Source organism: Pocillopora verrucosa, chromosome 12 (assembly GCF_036669915.1).
Source record: "Pocillopora verrucosa isolate sample1 chromosome 12, ASM3666991v2, whole genome shotgun sequence".
NCBI lineage: Eukaryota > Metazoa > Cnidaria > Anthozoa > Scleractinia > Pocilloporidae > Pocillopora > Pocillopora verrucosa.
The window spans coordinates 13,806,658-13,822,927 of NC_089323.1; the positions used below are offsets into that span (position 1 = coordinate 13,806,658).

Sequence of the window (16,270 nt, forward strand, 5' to 3'; positions counted from 1 at the left end):
TTGCATATTTTCCCGAAAATGATACCTTTTTAAGATCTCTGAAAAAAAATTCAAGTAAGCCTCTCGGTCAAAACATAATCTCTCTCCCATCTGGGTTAAAAAAGTTATCCTTTCAGCCCCATGGAGCGTCGTTGTTTTGGTTTGGTTGTTTTGAGTTGTTTCGGCTTAGTATTCCAATTTGTCAGACTAGTACTTGTCTGATCGCCATACAAATCGGAATTGGTTTACAGAATATGGTGAGGGGTACGAGAGAGGCGCCGGATGTTTTCTCCAAAAGTGTACAGAGTACAGCTATCCCCTTCTAAGCTAACATCCCTCATTCAGTGTTTTTTCGACCAAAACAGGAAAACGTTTAACCAATCTTTGTTGCGTTATATCACTGACCTGCCGAAAAACACGATAGTCACACGGTAATCTTCACTCGATAATTTTCGATCGAAGGTCTGTGCTCTTGGAAGTGAGAATATGTAATTCACTGCGTGCTAGGACTTGGAAGTAGCTAAAGGTCTCGAAGCAATCTGCTTTGTCCAAGACGAGTTTTTAAGCAGCTAATCAGTGTGACCTAAAACTGTTCGCTTCACTGATCGAGTGTTTCCGATCAATGCAGTATGCGAAATTGAATCATAGAACAGGGCTAAGATGTACTCGAAAAAATATCTGAAACATCGATAAGGCAGTTGATAATTCTTTTAATCTTATCTCGGCAACAGTCACATTTAGCAAATTAGTCTATGCTCCCACTTTGATGTAAGCGGAAGCGAATTCGGCCTTCATCGCTCTCGAAAATTAGAAACTGTCGTAAACGAATTGACTAACTCTCTAAGCATATAAAAATATCATCTTACCTTTAACTATAAAGAACGAAGCCAGAATGTAGCGGGCGAAAGAAGGACTCCTATTCTGTGTGCATGTCATATGTAAAATAAACAATTTTTCTCAGTGCTTTGGTTTTTGTAATCGAGTCTGAAGAGAGGTCAGGTGACTGTTGGGCGTGACGTCATCTGGTGTCAGAATTTTTAATTTTCAATTTTTAATAAGAATTTTTAGATAATTTATGCGAAAGTAAGGGCCTGTTTACATCGAGGTGGGGGACCCCGTGTAGGTGAGGTAACTCGCTTAGGTGGGGTTACCCGCCTGTCCATATAATCAATTATTTCATTTTGATGACGTTTACATTATATATGGGGTTACCCGCCTGGGCGGGTTGTCCGGTCTGCCGGGTAGGGTAACCTTGTCAGCCGGGGTGATAATTTGTTATGTACACCTCTCAAGGTGGGGTAACCCGCCTGGCCGGGGTGGTTTTTATGTTACAAAAAGATCAAATGAGCAAAAAAACAGCGAAACACGAGTGTGTTAAAATTTTATACATTTCCTAGCCGTCCCATGCAGAGTTAAAACGTTAGAAAACCATTGTTACGTCTTCTTAAGCAATGAAACCTCGACGGCGACTTAGTCACGTTATAAGTTGAACTGAACACTACATGTTATGCCGAAGTGAAGACGTTGTATCTTCAGAAACGGTTAACGCATCGAGCAAATGGCGAAATGTATAGAGCAAAATGTATTATACGTTTTTTCAGTAACTTTTTACCACGCGTCGCTGTAGTGACAATTTAAATTCCTTAATTGCAAGTACAATAACAACCTCGAGAAACTTCACCCCGGCAGCCCGGGGTGGTAAGATTGTATGTAAACGCGGGCTATTTTTCGACCACGGCTCGGCGGGTTACCTCACCTACCTGGGGTCCTCCACATCCATGTTAACAGATCCCTTAGTTTGTCTCTCTTAAACATGTTTGACAGGAAAAAATGTATTTTCTCAAAGACGCTAGGGAATGCTGATTTTAAGTTTATTTGGTTGAACAGCGTCAATTCTTGGGTCAGTCTGATCGGTGCACAAATGGCTGCAAATTTTCAGTCTAAAGTACAGGACGATGATAGGTACACGAATTTTACCGTGAAAAGCTTGGGTAAGTAAGCTCTATCCCCTTCAAGGCCAGTTTTCATTTTTTGGTACTCCTTTAAACAAAAGGAAAAAGTGATAACAGCTTTGGCCCAAATAGCGGAAGTGATATGTTCAGGATTAAAGCTAACAGAATGGATGTTGTTAACCTCATCAAAACGAAACATCCTATTACCCTTACTACGCACAAATCAGCTTGTTGTCATCCGATTACATAGTAGTTCAGGTTTTTTGTGGACGAGAGAGAACTTGACGGAGGCTTAGGTAATTTATTACACTCTCAAATAGACACTTTGTAAGATTCTAGTTCCTGAATAGTTGACATGAAGTTCCTTTGCACCACGGAATTTACCATTCATTTCGTTGTTTTGTCTTCCGAGGCAGCTGGTTGTCAATACTCTTAGACAGCATCCGGTGCGACGTTGACATGATAAGTGGTAAGTTTCCGTTGAGACGGGTGGTGCGAATGTCGCATACACTTCGAAATGTTTTTGGTAAAGTTAATTATGCATCTTGCTTTCTCTGAAACTAGAAATTAAATTATTTTATCAACATATTTTTTTGAAACGTATTTTCTCAAGATAAGCCAGATAATTACTAAAATGTCGCAATGACGAACTTGTAAATGATGTAAAAATTCAACTTAATCTGTGACCAGGCTTGCGTGTCAACTCTATGTCACGGGCTTTCTACAGGAAGTAGAAAATTGTGGTTAATTATGAAGTTGAAAAAGAAAATGCGCGCGCTTCCCCTGCGAAAAAAGGTCCCTAAACAGGTGTAGCCAAACAGAGGCATACCTCTGTGACGTGTGCCTTAAACTGGGAACCATTTCACGACCGCGAAATGGTGAAACTCAACGGCTCGGTCATTACATCACTAATAAAGCCTGTTTTATCTTAACGTTAACATTTGAGAACAGTACTTAGGAACCAACTTGAAACAATCCACTTAACATGATGCGTTTGGCATATCCGAAGTGGGCCATATAACCGAGTTACTTGATCCTGTCAATGAGAAAAATAGTATTTTCGATAGAGATGGGAAAAGCGATGATATTATAATGAGATTTTTAGCGACGTGCTGAACCACATTCTCACCACATTTAGACCCATGACTACAAATAGAGGCTATGAATTATGCCAATTAATCAAGGTCAATAATATTCAAACCTGAAAGCAATTCCTTTTTTAATGTTCTTTAAATAATTGAATCACAGAGAAATTGCACTTCATTACTCTATGAGTTAAAAAGTGGTTGATTGAAATATCGAGAGCTTCAATACTTTGGTTAACTTTATCCCAAAAATACATAAAGCATCTAACTAATTAATTAATAATTCATTTTCCTGAGGCAATCTATGTATTAATGCCACGTCACAAACATTTACAAAATTAAACTCCTGGTTAAGCTTTGGGAAAATCTTGTGAGAGACATTAGTGGGTATATGGGACTCTGTGAGGCTATGATCTAAGACCCTCATACACAGACCAGGGTACATGTGGTGAAGGTGTTTGTTACAATGGCACGTAAAAAATAAATTTTTGGAAAAAAAATATTGGCATTTCTTAAGTGGGATTGGACACATTATCACCATCATCATCATCATCATTTATTTATTAGCCACTTAAGATATAATATTTATACAGGTTTAACAGTATGGTTGGGCGAGGAGACCTCCAAGAAACCACCAGGCTTATAGCGGGGGCCACCTCAGTAGTCAAGATGTTGTGGATGTGTATGTGTGGCTTAGCCAATTCAGACTCATTTCATTAAAAAATCAATGATCTTTCTTTTAAAAGTGAAAAAGCTAGTCAAACCAGTGACCAATATTGGGAGAAAATGTCAAATTTTAGGACCTTGGTAGAGTATTGTAAATTGGGCAACATGGTTGAAAGATACCTATAAAACACCCACTTAGTACTGCTGTGGAGTCCCAAAGAAGATCACGTGTCGGTCAGTATAATTAATAGCCTTCTGAGATGTTTTAAAACACAAGCAGCTGAAAACAAAAATGTTAGAGGAATGAGGACATTATGAAATATATTATTTCTTATAGGGGAAAATTTCATAAAGAATTCACCTTTGATAATGACCTTCCCATTTCAACAATTTGAAGTTTATTCCAAGTCCAAAACCTTCTTCTCCTTGGCCTTCATGGTGCCAAAAAATTGGAGAGTAAACACCATACCAAATATCAAGATAAGGAAATAAAGAACGTTGCAATTATATATATTTCAGGCAACCTTTGATCGCAGTGGTTTAAAATTCCATGTAGAATGTGTTACAAAATATAGGACAGCCTACCCACTGTGGTTTGGCCCCCTGTGATCAGCACTTGTCCTTTGTCACCCAAAGTCTATCAAGACTGTCCTCTCCAGTCATACCCCAAGGAGGAATTTGTGTACAGTCTAGTTGTACCATTCACTAGTAAGGACATATAAAAGTGAAGTTCTTGTAAACATTAAAGAGACAAAAGGCACAGTCCATCTTCTACGCTGTGCAGCTTCATAAAATAGAATTTTTAACAATCATTAAATTAATCAGTCTCTGTAAGTCAGACCTATTTCCTTTCATACATTATTTTAAGAGTGTATTTCACATATATTACATGCAAATAAACCTGCAATAACTGTAACTTTGAAGAGAATGGCTTCTTGGAGAAAAATTTTACTTGTTGGATGTAATTTTCATTTCCCTAGGAAAGGATTTTGAATAAATTAGCTTGCTGTATGTTCCTAACTTGAGAGATATTGAAAGTTGAATAAATAAGTCTCTTGACACAAAAATGTTTGAAAATGTCTTTATCCATGAGTCAGATATATAAAAAGGAGTTAATCTGTAATTTTTGGAAAGACAGGCACTGGAATGGAAGGGAGAGTAGAAGTTCAATGAGTGTGGTAGAGGTTCAAAGTTGGTGGCAGGAATCAATTAAGTGAGCACTGCTGAAGCATCTATTTCAGGAGTGTCACAAATTCCTCTTCCTTTTATTTATTGTTTTCCGGTTCCAGTTACAATCAACCTTTTTGGATATCTATTGTTATAAAGCTGGGGTTAAAATTCATTTCAGTGCCAAAAGGGTGTGTAATTATTGTTTTGTCTTATGAAGTGGCTGGCACTAAGTTAATCCTTGTCATAATTATGATTGCCATTTTAAGCATTGTCATCATAATCCTCACTTCTATGCACAGTTACAGGTATACTCTGATCCCAATGAGAGCAAGGACATATCATTTTAACCCTTTAACTCCCAGATCAAATATGTACTTCTCCTTATTGTCAACCATACAATTCCTATGTTAGTTCAGAGAATTTGGTATTGGATCAACTGATCATCCCCAAATTGATATTTTCTTTATTCTCATCCCTTATCTGGTTGATATTGTATTGATATTATAAGGAGAAATTCTGTCTTGATCACTCATGGGAGTAGGGTTGGGAGGGGTATGTTGTACATCTTATGAATGCAGGGACAAGGCTCATTAATTCGACAGTATCACTTACATATTTTATTGGGGTGAATTACAATTGCGTGGATTTAGCAGTAAGTTTTGGCCTAATAATTTGGGCACTGGAGACAGTTTCTGTGTAAAAGAGCTGGTCAAATGTAAAATATGCACACATCATTCCCTGACTTGAAATTTATTACATGAGACAACTTCAAATAATTTCTGCTAATAGGAAACAGTCTCACCATTGTGAATGGAAAACAATGGCAGCAAATGGGAAGCTTTTAACTCCAGCTTTTCATGCAGAAATCTTGAAGCTATACACAAAAATATTCCAAGAGTCCACCAAAACCTTATTGGTGAGTAGTTTTTGGGACAATTAAATGTTTACAGCAAGGTGCACTCAGCCTGATGATGATGAGCTACCATAACAATAATCAAACAAACCCCTGAAGAAAAATTTATATAAGCTCCAAAATAAATAAGAACAGCTTTTCATTTAAGGAAACCAAAAATTTTTAGCTCTTACTACTTTATGCACCAATAAATTGTTTCGTGAACATCAATGCCCATCTGTATTTGGGTTCATGTTTTGAAGTTGAGGGTCTCTTAAATCTTTGACTAATACAAACTTCAGTTAAGGTTATTTTGAATTTTATTGTTGGCCTTACAAAGTCAACTATTCAAGTTCAGGAAATCCTTCTTACATTTCACACTAAATGCTTAAACACACCATGATCTTTAATATGAAAGTAAGAGTATATCACTTAAATCTGCATACTTAATGTACAATTTAAATTACAGGACAACTGGTCTCAGAATCCACTCAAAATGGAATGCTTTCATTACATTGGCTTAATGGCTCTTGATTCCACTCTGAAGTGCACCTTTAGTTTTCATAGTAATTGTCAAACAAATGTGTAAGTATTCTATTCAGTCCACATACAATCTGAACTTGAATTAAGCACTCTACACCCACGGGGAATGGCTGCCTGATACAGGTTGACTGCCTAATACCCTAACATCAGTATGCATATTCTCCATACTATTCACTATACATTTCCCAATTTGCTGACATAAGAGAATTTGTTTAATAATCAAGAGCTACTTTAGTTGTTGATCATTTCCTCTATTCTCATGACCTCAATATTTGATTCAAGATTGATATTATAAGGAGAAATTAGATGCTAGTCTTTCTTAAGGGTTTTAAGGGTTAACACAGGTTCTACTGATACATAGAGGATATTACATGGCCGCGCGGGGATACAAATTTTATCTTCGAGTTAGAGATACCTGCAGCCTTGAAGATAATTTCCGTATCCCCAGCGGCCATGTAATGTTCTATTTATTTTATAGATACTGATGAAATTCCACATAAAAGACAAATTTTTTCTTATTCATTTTCGAAACAGCAAAATAGTGCAATTAAAGTGGTCAAATCTTCCTGAATGTTTTTCTGTGAATGAAATTTCAAAAGAACCGGCTGCGCGCCTGAGTGGGAAGCTCTCTTGTAATTGGCTAGTCATGTTAGTAACCATGGCAAAACCAATATCCTCACATGGGAAGATAAAAATAGTATCTTCCACTGCGCGCGATGAAGATATGAATTTTTAGTAAAGGGAATCGTGTTTCATCAGTATCTATATAATAAATAGAGAATAATACATGGGCGCTTGTAAGTGTGGAATTTCTCTTCGAGTGTTTAACTCGATAGCTAACGAGTGACCGCAGCAAACGAGCGAGATGTCGAGTTGAACAAGAGAAGGGAAATTCCACATCTACAAGCAACTATGTATTATTTCATGACATCAACAGAATAACCCTTTTCTGACGAGAAAAGCCAACTTTGTTGATGAATGAAAATAAAGGAATCGAAAATTCCCGGATAAAAATCGCACAGTGGTTCGCACAGTTACTACAGCTACAGTTACTTTACTCTATCAACATGTCATTGAATGAGTGAGCGCACAGCGAATGGCAAAATAAAGAAATGCGAGACTGAATGAAAGATTAAATGAATGAATGAATGAGTGATGAATGATCTATTTACAATCACGATGCTTTCGACATTGTTGGTGCAAGAAGTGCGCAGGACGCTTTGTAAACATAAACCATAATACTCCCCATCGTGTTCTCTGTAACAGACTATCTTCACGTAGTTGTAATCCTTGGAGCGTTTTTTGATTGAGTGTCGTAAAACCAAAACTCTAGCAATCACAACAGCCAATCATAGCAAAGGAAATACCACACCCCGGGCGCCCCAATGGCATTGTAGTTTCCATTTTTCCCACAATTAATTTGTTCCTTTGTTTTTTTTTGTTTCTAATTTCCCTTTTTTTTTTTCCAAGGCTTCTTCCAGATTTAAGCACCTATCGCAGGTCAGTCTCTTCTCGGATTTGAAGAACTTTCCATCCGCCAGGCAACAGTATTTTGAACAAATGGCCGTCTTTTTCTGTCCTGGAGTGTAAGTTCCAATCTTGTTTGATATACTCTTAACCCTTTACTCGGAACATCAGTAGGCATATTCTCCACACTGTTCTCCTAATACATTCCTCAAGGTGCTGACAAGGAGATTTTGTATCAACATTCTAGAGCTGATTTAGTTAATGATTAGTTTCCTTTTGTCTCGTGACCCTAAAGTTTTGAACTAGGTGTGATATTGTCAGAAGAAATAAGATGCTGGTCACTCTTGGGGGTTAATAATTAAAATGAAAAGAACGATTAACACGAGATTGTCATTTCAGTTTCCCTTTGATTACAGAAAATCATTATTTTCTCTCCATTTATCACCAGGAGCTTCTATTTATATGAATGGCCTTTCAAATTCCTTCGCTCCACAGACCTGACTTAGTTCCGCCTCTAATGACACTAGTGGAGAGTTTTCTTTAACATAAAACTGAAGCATAACAAAAGGCAAGTTTATGCAGGCCAGCATCGTTTGATTGTGTATAAGTTCATTCGGAGGTCGCTGTTATTGTTTTTTCTAATTCAGATTTTGTACCTTGTAGACTGTTTTCCTTTCTGCATTTTGTCTTCCTGAGTTTTTTCCTTAAGGTAGTTTATATATCTTTGGAAATTTTTCTGTACACGTTTCCGACACTGTGTCGGCGTTTAAATAAAATCTCGAAGCTGAAGACTTTGTAAACCTTATGATACTCAGTTGAAGAACCGTTGTAATGCAAAATGTATCAACTCACTCGTCTCTATCGGAGACCGTATTTCCTTTAAGAAGCGCCCACGATCTGATAGGCGCCCTACCCTGAATAAGCACCTACCCCCCAAGGCCATATATCAAACAAGCGCCCCCTTTTCCCTTCCCCCCTCAATTTCTTAAATGGTAGGGATACAAGAAGAAACTATATCTATTGACACTTTATCGAGAACATTTTAAGATTTCACTACAGCAGAATCAGAACAAGAGGACAGTTTCTTAATACACGCCCCCTCGATTAAGCACCCTTCTTCCAAGAAGCGCCTCTTCCTACCAGCCGAAATTTTAAACATGTAAGTGCCCTGGCGTTTAGTCGAAAAAATACGATGTGAGCCCGGTTTCTACCGGATTCGAAAATTCTCAATAAAAATGTACCATTTTATCTCCGCAATTATTAGGGTTGATATTCATAACACACCTTTTTTTCTTCTAGAAGAGAATGAAAATTACGTAGACGACTTGTGTTTGGGTAAACCCCTGCAGGGAATGTGTCATCGTTGCTTGAATAACACGAAAGAAGCAATGGAATGCTTGAGAAATTCTTTTGACAGGTAAATGATCAGGGTTCGTGCTAACATTGCCAAATATAACATTTCTCTTTCTTTTCTCTTTCCCTCCCCCCCCCCCCTCACTTTTTCTTTCTTTCAAGATCTTATGGGAACAACAACCCATTCCCATGCTCGGTGGATAGTGCACTGGACTCCATACATAGAGGCTTAGGTTCCAGCCTGACTGGGTCACTACTATGTGTTCTTTGGCAAAGCACTTTTCGGTGCCTCTCTCCAACCCAGAGTAGAGAAAGCTGATGATAAACTCTTAAAAACCTGACGAAATGTGGTCATGGATTAGCTTCCCATTCAGGAAATATTGGAATACTCTCCCCACTTCATGCTAATTTAATTTTAAAAACTGGTACGCGTTTAACCTAATGAGACTGGCTCAGATTTTAACACCTTCACTATCTCGTTCCAATCCCTCTCCCATATTCAAATAAGCTTTGTACCGTCTCCAGATCTCTCTCGCCAATTTATCCAAGACGGCTGCTCCATTTTCTTTTGCCGTTGTTGTTCTTAGTCGAGTGAAGAGCCCAGATATGGATGTGCATACAGGTGTATGGATAGAATTTGTATGACCAGTGACTCGGTCATGTCGTGCAGTAAATAACTGCAATATGAACAGGTGTATGCGGGACGGTTGTGTTTCTTATTTACAGATCAAAAGATTTGAAGCAGGATTTTTACCTCACTCCTTACGCATGTGCAGAGATTGGGTTTCTGTATTTGGACGAAGGGGATCTTGGGCGAGCTAAAGAATATTTGGAGCGGGCAAGGTATTGAATTATAGATACAATTTGCCTCTTTACGTGATCTTTCATGTAACTGAAAAGTAGTGAAAGACTCGTGTAAGCAGATCGGACTTTGCTTTAACTTCACGTTTTCCCGCGCTTTTTACCGTTCCTATCGGTTGGCGCCGGTTGCATCCACTCCCCGCTTTGTGGTCGTTGTATGTTTTCCCGCGCTTTTTTACCGTTCCTATCGGTTGGCGCCGGTTACATCCACTCCCCGCTTTGTGGTCGTTGTATGTTTTCCCGCGCTTTTTACCGTTCCTATCGGTTGGCACCGGTTACATCCACTCCCCGCTTTGTGGTCGTTGTATGTTTTCCCGCGGATTTAATGTTTGCCCACGCGCCTGGCAGCGGTCGCATAATAATTCATGAAGAATTAAATAAACAATTTCCTCATAAAGTGGGTGGTGATTCGAGCTATAGTGTAACTGGTCTTTCGGGTGTTACGGTTTTATTTTTCATCATTCATTTTTTAATTATTTAAACCTGATAGGAAACATCGTGATCGTCTTTTACAAAGTTTTCTTCACTTGAGAATTCACGCAGCTCTCCAGAAGATTGAGCAGAACAGCGTATCTGTGGGAAGACCTCAAGTTGCTCGTGGACAAGAACAAAGAATGAGCTTCAAATTATGAATAGCGAAGAAATGAAAGAATCAGAAGATTTCTTTGATGCTGAGGAGGAGGGTTCGAATTTATGTTGTCAAGATTCTAATTCTTCATTTGATGTAGTATGGTTTAAAGATTGTTTTCCAGTTCAGTTTTATGGATTTTTTGTTTTAATATAAAATTTTCCTATTGAAGAATTCATCGGCGAAAATCCATACCGTGTTCCACTCACTGTCAATAAGCCGAAAAACATGGAATTTTCAACAAATTGCTTAAGTAGTGCCGGGTTTACAAGAATCAAAGAGGACATTTAAGGAGTTTTACATTAATTTAAAAAGATTATACATTTTCTCTACTAAACATTAAATAATGTGATTAATAAGATTCATGAAAAAATTACTCACTTCTGATTGATTAAGATAAACGCATATTCAGTTAATTCAATGCAGAAGACAGTTCATTCAGTGCAAAGAAGTAACAAACCAGACTGAACAATTCCTTGAACTGTTTAGCGAGATTTCGTGGAAAAGGTTGTGGTTATTCATCGTGGTGAATAACAATAAAAAGCTAAGTTTTCCGTTTGTCTTACGATGTAGTCATGTGTGATGTAGATCGCGATCTACATCACACGTGACTACATCGTGAGACAAACGAAATACTTAGCTTTTTATTGTTTAGCGAGACTTTGAACTTTTTTGCGCCTTAAAGATGTAAGAATATCATTGTATATCATTGTTTTGATCGTTCAAGGTTGTTTTGACCGAACGCACGATGTCACTTGCAGGGTTTGAATAAAATATTTTTGCGCTTGATGCGCGCACTTTGCTTCTGCATAACTATGATAAGCTATCTCGTATTTTTTTCATGTATATTATTAATACGTAAATTTTTTCAAAGACCACAAATTGGACAAGCCCGTAGAGCTCGTGCAATTTTGTTAGTCGTGCTTATTTATTCCAAATTGCACTCGAAATCATGTGATTACCTTTACTTACATGCAACGCACCCAGTAATTTTTCGTTAGGCATATTTTCACTCTGGCATGTTATTTATGGTGCAATATTTTAAAAGGAAACATTTAGGTTTTATATTTGAATACGCACGGTTTAAACTAGAACTGTTGGTCATGTTGCACCCGATATCCTTGTTTAAATTGTGCATTTTGACTTAATTGTCGAGGAAAAAAAAAACTATTTTTTTTTATTCAGAGTCTTTGCCCATCAGGTTATTTCATAGAGTTTTTGTTCAATGATATTGGAGTCATTTTACTTGCCATGCACGAAGTTACTTTCCACTCTGAAAGCGCACTCCAAAGTTTTCCACTAGAATAATCTCAAGTGATTTCTGGGTGAATTGGTTGAGACTTTGGAAACTCAACCACTACAGTGATCTAGCGCACAGACTGCGCTTTGAAAGGGTATGACCCTGACCTAAAATGTCAAAATGAGCTAAGAAGGCCTCTCCCGAGAAGCTGAAGTAAAGAGCGAGCTCTAATTGGTTAAAGAACCAAAAACCTAACTGGTGTACTCTAAGGTGTTAGGCACCCACCCTCTAATAAACTTATTCCTGGACTGAATCCAACTGCCAGCCTTGACGACAAGCCCTAAGCAGTCAGGGCGGTAAGGCTGTCTTGAAGTCGGACGGTGTCCACCTTTAAATTAAAACCTAGCGGTCAGCGATGTCAATTGCACCCCTTCCCAGGCCTTCAGCCATACCCGCCCTCAGGGTTTCGGTCCATTAGCTGAGCTGAGCGTATGAACCTGGCTGGAGGACGTGAACAGCGGGTGATGCCCGGCTTGCAATGAAAACTTAGTGAGCATGCTTTAACAAATCCAGACAGAATTATACCTGAAGGAAAACAAAATATAAAAATTATGAACGCAAAATAAGAGCGCAGTGTGAAATGTGAAAGTATGTATAAACCGAGCGCAGACAGGAACGCCACAAGTCAAAAGGGGAAGTTCAAAAGAGTTGTCAACTTTGGATTGAGTTCACGTAAACAGTACTTGCCAGTTTCAAGGGTTGGGTTCAACCGCTGTATTTTCATCGCACCGTTATTGTAATATCTAAAGTTTCCAGGGGTAAGACTATTGATGATACACAATTTCAACGATTAAGAGCGACGGTCAGGAAATATCGACCATTGAGTGGCAAGAGTTGAAAAATGAATTTCGCTTATTTTCTGACTATAAAAAGCTACTAGGAATAGAAGAAATTTAATGTATTTCTTTTTCTTCCGGAGCGCTTTAATTCTGAGAAAACTGAGAAAAACGAATTTGACCCGCGACGATCCCGAAAGGTCCCGCAAGCAAGTGCGAAATTGATATTTTAAACTGACTTTTGGTCTTCAAGGAAAAATGATTCAAAGGATCGTGACACCAAATTTTGATAGAGTGAGTGCCGTACTTTCCCAGAAACTATATGACTTATCTTTATTGTTGTTCATAAATAGCAAACAACGCGCAGGAAAGTGCTGTATTTTCAAACGTGAAAAATCCCGCAAATACCTCCTTAATTCAAATGTTTTTTTCACGATGTGGTATAATTCAGATTTTCCTCTTAACTATGTCGATCGATTAATTGGGCACGGTGGTAGTCCGCTTGAACGACAGAAACAGGATAGCCACGTTTATCGAAAAACTGGCACATTGCCTCTGATTTTTCGGAAAAATCAGAGTCGTCACCACATAAACGACGAAGTCTGAGAAACTGTGAAAAAGGTATGGAGTTCTTGACGTGTGATGGATGTGAAAAAGAAAGAAAGAAATGACAAGGACGCATCCAAACCAGTCGCTAGACACTTTAATCTTCCTAATCATTCTAAACAGCATATGGCAGTTTGCGGCCTTTCCTTACATCTAGGCAGTTCGGAAAGCCGCAAAACACTAGAACAATAATTTATATTCCAAATCGGCACCCTTAATCCCTACGGAATCAACGAGCGCTTTTCATTCAACTAATTTATTCCTGTTTTCTCGTCACCATATTCCCACCAATGGCGGAGCTCCACTTTCTGCATATAAATCCACACACAACCCACAATTCCTCTAATCGCTCTGACGAAGGGCTAACGCTCGAAACGTCAGCTTTTTTATCCGTTACGGTGGCTAATTTACGTTTTCAACCCAGTTGTTAACACTAAATTACCTGCTATACTCTCCCACCGACGCAGCACCACAGTTTCTTTAGAAACTTACCCCTTTATTCATTTAACTTTTATACTTGTTTTTTTCGCTTCCTTTGGTTTCAGAAGAATCGGAACAGAGAGACAAAAATCATAGATGCTTTTTAAATTGATATTTTCTACAATTGCGAGGATTCATTTTTATTATTTGTTGAAGAAATGACAGAGTTGGCTAAAGCTTGAAGCAGTTTATTAGCCGTAGTAAATTGAATTAGTCAATTCAATGCAAAGAGGGAAAATTTAATTAGCGAAGTTGGAGTGAATTTGTTTCGCCAATTTTGTGTCATCTTGGACGTTAAGTGCTCTTTTAGCTCCTTAGTCGGCGGTTCTTGCTCTTATGACCCCAGAGATAGGAGCAGATCAACTGAGGTTATTCCATTTCTGAACTGCAAAAGAGACATCGCGGGTCATAAGTCTTCCTTGTTAATAACTGACGTAGAAACCGAAATCGAACTTATTTTGGGAAGAGTATCTACATCCTTTTCTTCGGAGTTAGACCTTTCGGAATTAACGATTTGTCCCAGGCACCGCTCATCCCTTGGTATTGGGTGGCGTCGAGGATCGAATCTGTGCCGAGTTCCTCAGCCAATCTCGAAGCACGGCGGACAAGCCCAAAAAAACGCAAAGGCAGAAAGAGGACTTGGCAAAAGTGCTTGTTATTTGATATGGAAGAAACTGGGAATTTTTATTTCAGTTGGTTCAGGTATGTATACATCATTTTTCATCTTTTTCAACCAAACAGACCAGCTCTAAAATGGTGGTCCAATCTGACACTTCAATTAAAGCACTTTGTGAGCACTTTTCTTTTATTTTTTATTTTGACTTTTTCAATAATTAAGAGGCTGTCTCTCTTATTTCTACCCGGTCAATTTTGCGTCAAAAATAATTTTGCCTGAAACTCTGTTAACAGAAAGACTTTACCTAGGAAAGAACTAAATTAGATTTGGTTTGATTCGAAATAATTTTCTGACTGCATTACGGGCCATAATTATTTCCCAGTCCGTAGGGACCGTCGCAACGTCTCGAAAATTGAAAAATAGGCATATTTTGTAACGTTGTAAAATATTTGATTCGCATAGTTAAGCCACAGAATTTATATCAGATTGCTTAAAAACCTTTCTAGTTTGCCAAGAAAGTTAGAATTTGCCCTCTCAACAAATTTGAAAAGGCGAATTTTAGCATATTCTGACCACTAGAAATCGCCATCGGCCGATGGCCGTAAATAACCTTGATTTAGACGCTAAGTTTTGGGATTTGGGACCTGGTTGACGATTCTATCCTACACAGCCGTTAAGTGTAGACCTTTATAGGCAAAAATATGCAAAAACCCCTGTACGTTTTCGATTTTTCAAAAGTTATGACCGTTTGAATCAGCACATGTACGAGCATTCGCGATTTTTTCGCCTACACCAAAATCGAACCACTGGAGCAGATTTCGTCATAAATACAGCTTACCCGCTTTGCAGCCCGGCTTCATGGCTCACTTCAGAATTTTTCTAATAACCAAATTGGTGAAATCCATGATAACTTCAACAAATAGCTAGGTATTGCCTTCGAAAAGTTGGCGGCATCCATCGTGATTCGTGGTATCAAAACAAATGCCGGAATTGGCCACATTTCGCGGTGAATCACCCATTTAACATCGCTGCAGAGCTGAATTTTTTCCAAAATCAGAATATAAACTCTCCATGTCAGGAAGCTGAGGGAGAAATGAAGGTTTTAGGCTTCTGAAGTGAAGAAATAATCGCTTAAATTTAGATCCAGTTCGATGTTATACTGTTCTCACAAAGGTCCGCACAAAAGAGAAGACCGCTGATAGCTTGTGCCGTACGTTGTGCCATATGGTTTTGTTTTGTGTCCCAAAGTAATATTTGGGCAGAAAAATTTTGGATGAAAAGAATAAATGCTTTTACCTGGAGTTTGATATCATATAATTAATAAATCAATTTAAAATATCCTGAGCTTGCTTCTCTCGGTTCCGCGTCGATTGTGTCCACAGAACAGCAGATGTTATAGGTGTTGCTTTTGGTAAATTTTCAATCGATTTCATCAAAACATTTCACTGACTACTAGATATTATAATATATTACGCTATAACAACGCCGTCAGAACTTGATATCGGAAGTAAAGGTAGTTTGTATCTGTAGAGCATATTCTACACTTTCAGCCACCGTATAAGACATTGTTTACATAAGTCTACTGAGAAACACACTGACAATCACTAATCACGTCCGACAATTTGTCTATGAGGATCTGTTTTTTGTCTCTCAATTTTACAGGGATCTCAAAATGACTACAGATGGCTCTCAACAAAACCACATTGAATTTCTGAAGTGTGTTATTGTGGTAACGTTCACAGAGGTCCTACGTATCGTAGCAGATTGGATGTGAGACTTTGATCTCTTTGTTAACTTTGTCTACCAGATCTTATCTCTCGGAATTTTCCTGGACGCATTGGATATCTTCCTCCTCATCCAGTGATATCCCGATCACACCCTGATCTTTTCGCCGCA

At 38.3% G+C, this 16,270-nt stretch overlaps 1 protein-coding gene and 1 pseudogene across 7 annotated transcripts in view; one reads left to right on the forward strand and one right to left on the reverse strand.

Moving 5' to 3' along the window:
• The window catches only part of LOC131783732 (uncharacterized), a 34,259-nt gene extending 33,304 nt beyond the window's left edge, over positions 1-955 (reverse strand). For 5 of the 7 annotated variants that reach the window (XM_066159814.1, XM_066159811.1, XM_066159813.1 and 2 more), the window contains exon 1: positions 846-955. The gene's annotated coding sequence lies outside the window, so the exon portion shown is untranslated. The remainder of the gene's footprint in view (positions 1-845) is intronic. The other 2 variants (XM_066159809.1, XM_066159810.1) reach the window with 2 other exon arrangements.
• Positions 956-9,106: 8,151 nt separating this feature from the next.
• LOC131793139 (tetratricopeptide repeat protein 39B-like) lies at positions 9,107-10,752 on the forward strand (annotated as a pseudogene).
• Positions 10,753-16,270: the final 5,518 nt, after the last annotated feature.